At 38.6% G+C, this 10,828-nt stretch overlaps 1 pseudogene; it reads left to right on the top strand.

The window, feature by feature from the left end:
- Positions 1-7,532: 7,532 nt before the first annotated feature.
- Positions 7,533-8,233, top strand: LOC138919381 (zinc finger protein 79-like; annotated as a pseudogene).
- The last annotated feature ends 2,595 nt before the right edge of the window (positions 8,234-10,828 follow it).

Raw genomic sequence — 10,828 nt, 5'->3', positions numbered from 1 at the left:
AATTAGCACAATAAGTAGACTAGTATATTAAAGGCTGGTTCTGCCACCAGTTTGGTGGGATTTTCAGTCTTTCTTGGAAGCTACTGTTTGTTTTTTTCTCTCAAATAGGGCCCTCCAGGTCACCCTTCTGACCTCAAGATACTTTGCACTCTCCAGTTCTCACCTCCTAGATAAATTAGAAGATAATTTCTCATGGTTTCCCCCAAAGACCTCCCTTTGTCCTTAGGATATTAACTGAACTGTGAATATGTTGCTCAGTCTGCTTCATGGCTTCTATCACCCCGACCCCAAGAAGGACTGAGAATCCCACCAATTTGATGGCCAAGCTAGCTTCTGTCTATATCCACAGAGAGAAGTTCAAGTTCCTGTAGGGCAGAAGTGAGTGGCATCATGTAGGATGAGAGATATGTACTCCCTAAACTTGCCCACTTCCAATCTTATATTTTTATTCTTAAGTAGAAGCCCATCTTTAAAATGCCACCCTCACCTTATATAAAATGAAGGAAAGAGGGTTGTCATGGTGGATTGGTACTCTCTGTACTCTTGGAATGTCCTCCAGAAACTGGGGCTAGCACAGAGTAAGAAGGGAAACCTAGAGGGCAGTGATGGTAACATCTGTTAGTGTTGCTCCTTCCTTCCTGGTGTCTGATGTTATGTACTGCTTCTGTGCTGTCTTCTCAGACATTTAAATTTCATCACAGCACTTGCTGCTCAGAAGCCTCCAGTGACTTCCCGTCTCACTCATGAGTGAAAGCCAAAGTCCTTACATTCACTTATTAGGCCTCTTATTTCTTACCACTCTCCTTCTCACTCATTTTGATTCAGCCATACTGACTTCCTTGATAAACCTCAAACCCACTCTTGTACTTGCCATTTCTTTTCTCTGGAATATTATTCCTATGTATCTGCAGCCTTGCTTCCTTACCTACTCCGTCTTTGCATAGGATTCACCCTCTCAGTGATACTTGCCTTGACCACCTTATTTAAAATCGCTACCCTCATCCACCCCCCCCCCATATTGTACCTACTCCTCCTGTTTGTGAAATAAAGCATCTTATAATATGTGGTTTATTAATTTTATTTTTATCACTGCACACACTAGAAAGTAAGCTCTATGAACACAGGGATTGTTCTGTGTCGTTTATGACTTTATGCCAGGCACCTGGTGCTTGGCACACAGTAGGAGTTGGACAAATATTTACTGAATGAATCTTGACCTCTGTGTTTTGAATTTTTTCTCCATTAAAACTCAGATTTTGGGGGAAATTTTTCTCAGATAAAAACTCAGCTTTTATCATACACAAAATATAATTATTCTATGTATTCTTTTTTTTTTTTTCTAAATGTTTGTCAAAACACAGTATTGGGGGCCAGCCCGGTGGTGCAGTGGTTAAGTTCGCACGTTCTGCTTTGGCGGACCAGGGGTTTGTTGGTTCGGATCCCATGTGCAGACCTAAGCACTGCTTGTCAAGCAATGCTGTGGCAAGCATCCCACGTTAAATAGAAGAAAATTGGCAAGAATGTTAGCTCAGGGCCAGTCTTCCTCAGCAAAAAAAGGAAGGAAGGTTGGCAGCAGATGTTAGCTCAGGGCTAATCTTCCTCAAAAAAAATCCCAAAAAACGTCAGTGTTGGAAGATGCATTAGAATTCATCTGAAGCATAAATATTCAACCCAATCAAAGCCAGTGAACCCTTTTTATAATAAATATTTCATAATGCTTCCTTTACCTTCTTGAAATTTCATAGATAATTAAAACTATATACACACTTCATTTTAAAAATCAATATAATGCTCTAATTGTAACATGAAGAAAAAACAAAAGGAGAGCAATTTATATAAAATAATATGTATGTCAACTTGTAAATGCTCAGGCATGACTGCCCTGGACCACATAATGAAGGTGCCAAATGCTTGCACCTAAAAATGAGGAACAAGCTTGGCTTTAAGACAAGGAAGACAATATTGAATTGAATAGCATCTAGAATTTTTAAAAATATTTTATGTATTCAAATAAGGGCTAAATAAGTATATTAATATATATGTAGAATATCCATGAATGTACAGTTACAAATGTAGACAAAGGACAAGTGTCTCGTCCTCTTGTATCGACAACTCAAATACCATGAATGGCATTGTATCAATGAACAACTCTTGGCAAATATCTGATCAAAACAAAGTCCTCTTTTATCTTGATTCATCTGGCAGCTGCATCTTTGGAAAATTCAGACGTTGTTAAAATCACACAAAAAGTACTGCATGTTTATTAAAAAAATGGACTTAGGTTTATATTCAGATAATTAAAAACTAATTTTTCACGTATACGAATGCACAATTTTTTACTGTGTGGGACTGTCGAGCAGTACATTGCAGAATATCTGGCATATCTGGTCCCTGCTCACTAAATTCCATTATATCTTTTAATCATAGTGACAACTAAGAACTGCTCAACCCATTCCAGAATGCCTTCTGGGGTATTATACTGTCCCTGTTGAGAACAACAGATCTAACCCTATCACCTTTTCAATGACTGAGTCCTTTTTCTAACATCCTACCAAATAACCATCCAGGCTATGCTCGAACACATCAAGGGAGGGGGATTTGCTGCTTTTCAAGAGAGCCTCACCCAGTGTCGGACTATTTTGACAAACTTTCCCTTATAAACAGACCAAGTTTATTTCTAGTTATCCATCCTTTAATGTGTATAAGCAAATGTATTAAGTTTCTTGAGGGCACACAGACGGTATTTGATACTTCTTTATCCTGGCAAAATTCTTAGCATAGAGCAGGTATCCAAAATATACTTGATTGACTTCAGGCACTCAGAGCCTTAAGCTCTACTAACCACTTGCCCTCATTCTGTTCATTCTCCTAAAACGTCTGGCGAACAAGTATTTGTCTGTTTTTTAGGAATCCGTGACTTTTTGAGCTGTGGCTGTGTGTTTTACTCAGGAAGAGTGGTGGTGCCTGGACTCCATTCAGAGGGATTTATACAGAGATGTGATGCTGGAGAACTACAGAAATCTGGTCTCCGCTGGAAATCACAGTTTTCCCTTGAGATTCAGCATTGATCCAGTAGAGCAAATTGGGCTGTTAATAGCTGTGTGGAAAGGGCTTACTTAAGCGGTGATTTGGGGTCATGCATCACAAACTGCACATGTTCCTTAGGTTTAGCAATAGTGTTTCTGCTACTCATTCCCAAGGGAATGTCTACTGTTAGAGTTGGAAATAGGCAGTGGGGCTGCCATGTCTTTGGCTGCCCTTAAGGATTCTCTCCAGGGAGCAGGGTTGATGGGGTGAGAGAGCCCTCTCTCAGTAGCAAGACAAATAATAAATGAATCTTCCCATGTCGGAATGACCTCCTTACCATGGTCCCCTTCCTATGAACATAATGCCGACTCGCTTTCCCTTTCCTCTCTTTGCTGCCTTCAAAAGAAGTCTCGTGAGCCTCCTTCCAAGACTCCCTGTATTCTTATGTGATGAAATAATAAACAGTTTCAGATCTTATTATGTGTACTACTAACTGCCAGGTCACATGCCTTTCCTTATGAGTAGGGCTGCCAGTTTCCAAGCCTGATGTGATCATTTACCTACAACAAAGGGAAGAACCATGGCTGTTGAAGAGAGAATTTCCTACAGAAACCTCTTTAGGTGAGTGAGAACAATGGAAGCCAATGGAAGAAGCAACCCAATTGTTTGGTAACATATCTGAGGTAAGTTAGAGTTGTTCCTCATAGCCTAGCAAATCACTCTCCCCACATATTATCTAACATGTGTTTCTGGTCTCAGAGAAAGTGGCGTTCTTCCCTAAAGCTAATTACTCTCCCTGAGTTCTGGATCTCACCTCTGGATGTGTTTTTTTGGGACCTACCTAGCTCCTTCTCAAGCATCATCAGTATTTCATTTTCTATATTCTCCTTCCCTTGTGCCTTCAAACATTTATTGCTTTCCCTTATCTTAAAATTGCCAATTCTAGCTACTATTCAGTTTTTTTCTCCTGTCTTCTCTCAACGAATTCCAGGTTTGTGTGATATGCACCTGCTACCTCCACTTCTTTACCTTTTGTTTTTCTCCTTTGTAATTTGCCTTTCATTCATTCTCCTGAAAGTTATCTTCAGGAAGTTCTCAGCTTGCTTTGTTATATCTACCCCCTGCCATTTTATTTATTTATTCCCTTTTATCCTCATTCTGCATGCCTATTTCCCTCACCCTCTGTAGGCAACATTGTTTTTGAAATTAATCTATGTTGTTTGTGTATCAGCAGTTGGTTCTTTTTCATTGCTATGTAATAATGTGTATTTTTTTGGTAATGTTATAAGATTTCTATGGTTATTTTTAATTTACCTAAATGATTTTGTGTTACAAAGCTCATTTTGTTTATTTTCTTCTCAATACTGTGTCTCTGGAGGTTGCTCTGAGCATCTCTAATCTGGTGCTTCTAATTGCCGTATGGTGTACACCCATCACATTTTCCCAGTGATGGGTACTCAGATTGCCTCCAACTCCCCATGACCAAAGTCATGCTGCTATAAAATCATGAGACTTCTCCTAGTGATCTATGTGGGAATTTCTTTGGCATGTATATCTGTGACTTGCTCACTTTATTCTAGTCATGTTCATGGCCTCCTTTTCTTCTCTGTCATTTTTGACACAGTGGACTAGCTCTATTTAGTGCTCTCCACTTCCCTCTAGTATCTTTCATCATTCTTCTTTCTGTTCTCTAATAGTGTGTCTAAATTATTCATTTTTCATACTTCTGTTTCTCTTTGCCAGTGGTTTTCAACCAAGAGTGCTACTACTCCAGTAGGGGATATTTAGGGGGCATTTAGAAATATGTGGGGATGTATTAGAGGTGGAAGCACTACTAGTATTTAGTTCCTAGGGATGTTAAACATTCTATAATGCATGGGACATTCTATACAATGAAGAATTGCCCCTCTCACAATGCCCATACTGCCCCTATGGAAACCCTGCATGCTGATGACTTAGCTCCACCTCTCCAGCTCTAACCTCTCACCTTCCTCCATCTTCTTGTGTCACGTGCCCACATGTATGACCATCCATTCCCATAAGCTCAACTTGTCTAAGTCTAACTCATCATTGTTTCATAATCTCTCTTCTCAATATCCTGTTTCTTCAGTGAATTTGCTTTATAAACATTTTACTTTTTAAAAACTATTATGGAAAATCTCAAACATTTACAAAAGCCAACAAAATACTATAATAAAGCTCCATGTACCTATTGTCTAGCTTCAACAATATTCAACACATGGCAAATCTCATCTCATTTCCTTATTTTTTGAGTCTCTTAGGCTGAACATGATGGAATCATCTAACTATTCATTATCTTTTACTATCATATTCCTTTACTAGGATTGCTGTCATGTCCTATAGAGTCTTTAAAAGGTCTGTTAGATTAATCTTTGTTTTTTAAGACAAGTGGGAGTGTTCATTGATCTATTTACTCAAGAAATATTTTTTGAGTGCCTGCTGTGTGCCAGGCGCTCTTCAAAGTGCTGATGACGCAGCAGTAAACACAACAGACAAAAATCCCACCCTTCAAGGAGGGAGTTTTTATAGTTGAGGGAATAATTTAACAAATAAGATAGTGTTAAGGGTTATGGAAAAATAAAATCAGAGAATAGGCATAGGGAAGGCCAGGGTGAAGGAGAGATGCAATTTTAAATATCATGGTCAGGGAAGGCCTCCCGGAGAAAGTGATAACTGAGCAAAGATTTAACAGAAGGAAGTGAGTCATGGGGGTATTAGGTAAAAAAGCAGACCAGGCAGGGAGAAAAAAGTGCCTGGCGTGTCCAAGGAACACGAAAGAGACCAGCATGCTTGGGGGGCAGCTAGCAAAGGAGAAAGAAGTAGAAATTCATGTCAGAGGGTAACATGGGGCAAGATTGTTAGAGTCTTGTAGGCCCTTGTAAGGATTTTGATTCTACTCTGAGTGAGGTAGGAGACATGGCAGGGTCCTGAGCAAAGGAGTGACATGATCTAACTTGCCTTTTAACCAGATCACTTTGCTTGTGGTGTTGAGATTGTGGGGAGCAGATTGGGAGAATGTGGATGGTTGCAATGAGGAGAAACTGTCAGTCATGAGTTAGCCAGGAGACTCGCATAATTTAAGCACAAAGACCTGGATTCTAAGCTCAGATTCCTTTCCACAATTACTGTACATTGCATGTTTAAAGTAGGCTCGGGATTGGTGGGAAGAGAGCCTTCTCACAACACCCCCAAAAAGAAACCCTGGACATTTCTAAACTAATTAGCCAACCATCTTCAAACTTGAAGGTTAGGTGGTCTGATAGAGCAGGAACGAATGCAGCGTATCTCACCCTGGCTCACTACATTCCCCAGAACCCCCCAACAAAGGCCAGATACCTGAAGATGACACTGTTTTGCACTTGGTGAAGTTTTCAGGTCATAAAGCTTAGTTTCATGATGTACCACATAGTTGTATATTTGGGGCATTTGTCACTATTCAGGAAGCACAATGCTTTCATTTAAAGAATGTTTACTCATATCGGGCTTTACTGGTTCTCGTATTGAAAACACCAGCAGGAACTGATATTCTCATTTGAGTGCCCAAGCATCTCTGAGCAATTGCTCTGCCTCCAGCTTTTCAGTACTTTCCCCCTCATCTCCCCACCACTCATCCCCCTACCCCCACCCCAATGCATTTCCCTGCAAATCCCATCATCATTTTCTTTTTGTCTGGGCCATGTGTCTAATTTCTGAAGATGCTTCCCACTGGATCACCTTCCTTCCTTCCCTCACATTTTGAAATATGCATATAGATTGATATGGCCCCTTTCCTACAATTCTTTTACTATGTCTGCCTTTTCTCCTTCCCCATCCCTGTGTGCTGTTAAATGCAAAGACATATTTCAGAGTGTAAGAGTCATATATATATATCTGTGGACATATTTTCATGATACCAGTTCATCTTCACCAATTCCCTGTCACTTAGCACAAGAGACATACATTAAAAAAATTTCTTTAGGCTGGGAAAATAGTCTGGAGCAAGGAATCTATTGAAAACCAGGATGTTTCTTAAGAAGACTCAGCCTTGTGGCAGTAATGGAAAGACCCACCAATGATGGTCCTTGGAACTTAAACTTGGGAGAAGATGGGGAATGTGAGAATAAGTTGGAGAGCCAAAAGGGAGACCAGCAAAGAGTATAGGATCAAAAATCAGTTGCTAGCAAGAAAATACTCAACAAAGAGAGGGGCCAGGCAAAGAGAAAATTTGCAAGAACTTTTCTTAGTACACAACAAGAAATTCCTACAGGAAAGAGACCATATAAATGTGATATGACTGAAAATATTTTCAAACGGAATACAGAGCAAATGAAACATCATAAAATATGCAGTGTAGAGAAACCATACAAATGTAAGGAATAAAAACTCAGTTACCATTCTTTTCTTAATAATCATGTAATGATTCATTGTTTCTCATTTCATTTTGGAGAGAAATCTTCTGAATATAATAATTGGAAAGTCGTCAGAGATAATGTAACTTTTTTCAACATCAGAAAATCCACAGTGGAGGGAAACCCTTTAAATGCAACGACTGTGTGAAAACTTTCAGCAGGAGTTCTTCTCTCATTAAACATTAGAGAACTCATGCTGGTGAGAAACACTATGAGTGTAAGGAGTATGGGAAGTCCTTCAGCAAGAGTTCATCACTTATTAACTATAAAGAATACACACTGGTGAGAAACTCTGTGAGTGTAAATAATGTGAAAAAGCCTTCCAAAACCAGTCAACTCTTATTCAGTATCAGCTAATATACACTGGAGAGAAACCTTATGAATTTAATGAGTGTGGGGAAAGCCTCTGGCCAAAAGTCATCCCTGACTCATTATCAGAGAACACATAAGGGAGAAAAATCCTATAAATGTGTTGATTGTGGGAAGGCCTGCAGAGACCACTGCTCTCAGAAGTCATTCCAGAACTCACACTGGAGACAAACCCTACAGATGTAATGAATGTGGAAGAGTCTTAGCCAGAGTTCACACCTTACCATACATCAAGTAATCCACACTGGAGGGAAGCCTTGTGAATATAATGAATGTGGGAAGGCCTATAGCCAGAGTGGAAATCTTGTCAAACATCAGAAAATCACACTGAAGAGAGACCTTGTGAACGTAGCCAGTGTGGGAAAGCCTTCAGTCAGAGTTCACACCTTACCACACATCAGATAATCCATACTGGAGAGAAACCCTAGGAATATGGTGAATGTGGCAAAGTCTTCAGCCAGAGTGCAAGTCTCACCAAATATCCAAAGAATACTCACTGGAGAAAGACCCTGTGAACGTAGTCAGTGTGAAAACGCCTTTAACCAGCGTGCAATTCTTTAAGCAACTGCTAACTCACACTTCCTAGAAAGTCTGTGAATGTGATGAGTACTAATGACTTCTAGTAAATACTAATGACTTCTGGTAAATATTGGTCATCACCAGAGATCAAAGATTTTACTGGTAGGACAAGGAAAATTTAAGTAAGTCTTGACATTTCATGAAAGGTCAGCAAGTTAATGTTGTGAGCAAGAGACCACTAAATAAATTTTGTAAGATACTTGAGGAGAGGTATTGCGTGGTTTTGACATTCTTTAGTAGCTTTTTATTAGGGTTTTGTACAAAGACTCAACAGTAAATGCTTGTATCATTTACTAATACATTTTTGGTCAAATCTTTTGTACGCTCACCCTCAGAAACTTTCTTAGGATTTTTAAAATAGGAATGCCCCAACTGGAAATGGAACCACCTAAATAAAATTGAGAACGTGCTTTTAAGTGGGAAGAGCATCCCAAATTCTATATCTACAAGTTCTATTCAGAGAAGCAAGGAATCCAGGTATCTATCATGGGTCTTCTCAACTGTGAGAGATCAATACCAGAGGACTTGTAGGAGCAAAAGGATACCCTTTAAATAACTGACCCCTTTAACAGAGCAGTTCCATCACTATGCTTCTCTTTACCTCTTCATCCTCAACATCACAAGGTTGTATCTAAAGAGGAAAGACACGTGGGAAGAGAGTGACGTTCAAGATTTATTTCACAAGAATAAATTTTTACAGGATGTAGCCATGTACTCTTTGAAACCTATCTTGTCTCCTTTGAACACATCAGTGAACAAGTAAAAGATTAGGAAAGACACACAGATACTATATCTCTGAGCCTGTTCCTTATTTCTTGGCACTTGGTTTACAAAGCACCATGTAATTTTTCTTCATGCATGAATCCTAATTACTCATATTAAATGAGCCCATGCCGTTTTAAGAGATTGGGCCTTAGGTAGAAAGGTAAGATGATAGCAAATCAGAGTTCCCTTGAGATACCCACAACATACGAAGATGAAACCAGAAATGACCTAAACATGATGAAATCAGGAAACCTGACTTACTTCTTGCTTTCCCTTCATAGAAATGCTCTGCTCCCTCTTTAAAATTCATTTATATTTAGCTTTAGTTTACTGTTAATCAGTATAAGTTCAAACACGACTAAAGTATACTCCAAATTGTATGGCACTGCAGTAATTGCAATACAGACAAATAATGACAACAGAAATAGCAGCAATATATGGAAATTATTTCTCTAAACTTTTAGGCCCGTATTCAGTATGATAAAATGGAAAATACAAGTTAAACTTCAATTAACTTCAATTTTATCCATCCATTGATGAGTTAATGACAGTGTCCTTATTTGGGTACAGCTCTAACAGCTGGCATTTTGGGCAGTTTGAGTATGTTAAAGTCAATAATGCTAGTTTTCATTTGAAAAATCAGTCAAAGTTAGTTAAATGCCAAAAGACATAGCCTCAAACAAAGTACTATATAAATTTTCATTACAGAATCTATGAATCAAATATATTTTTAATAAAAATTTCTGATTTCATATATTTAATGGGAATACATTAAAATGTTATATACAGAGATACTGCCTGCCAAAGGGCACAAAGGAACTTTCTGGGGAGATAAAAATGTTCTATATCATGATTGGGGGTGGTGGTCATTCAGGTGTATACATCTGTCAAGCCGTTTACCTGTATACTTAAAAATTATACATCAATAAACCTTTTAAAAAATAATATGTAAACAGCCCATTCAAAAATTTCTATTATTTCTCTTTCAAATCACGTAATTTTTTTTCTTCAAAATATGTGCACTTTCTTGAGAAGTTTGTAAAACTAGGTCTTTATTTAGATTTGCAAGTCTACAAGATCCAGATTTGAGTTCAGCAGCATCTACTTCTCTCTCCACACATACATGTATGTCACACACACACATACACGCATTTTCATCTCTTGCTGCATCATTGAAGGCCATGAACTTTAATCTTGCCTAGTTTATTTTAACAATAACTATTCTCATTTTTTCAGATAGCATTGCTTGTATTTTTCCAATTTTGCTTTATTTGAATCTTTCATGGCAGTTTTTCATTTGGGAGCACTGAGTTTCTAGATATTTAATTCTGAGTTCTGTTTGACTCTCTCTTAACTTCCCAGTTTCCTTGAGATGCTCCTTGTGTCATTTGCCAGGCTGTGTTCTCAGCAGCATTACATTATTAACGCGTTTAATCTTCACAACAACCTATAGAAGGAACCACCGATATGCACTAAAGGAGAAAGCCACATACTTGGAGGGGTCTCAAATTTTGCCCATTCGTAACCAAAGGATTGTGCAAGACTTGTTTAGATATAGGAATCAAGAAATGTAAAGAGTCAATCAGATAAATCCATTGATCGTTGTTTTCCCAGGCTTGTCCATTTAGGAAGGAATTGAAGAGCTTAAGACACTTTAAGAGAGACAGATACAGCAGCAC

This window comes from Equus caballus, chromosome 20 (genome assembly GCF_041296265.1).
Source record: "Equus caballus isolate H_3958 breed thoroughbred chromosome 20, TB-T2T, whole genome shotgun sequence".
In the NCBI taxonomy this organism is placed as follows: Eukaryota; Metazoa; Chordata; class Mammalia; order Perissodactyla; family Equidae; genus Equus; species Equus caballus.
The sequence above is the reverse complement of the archived record's forward strand: the minus strand, read 5'-3'. Positions and strand labels throughout refer to the sequence as shown.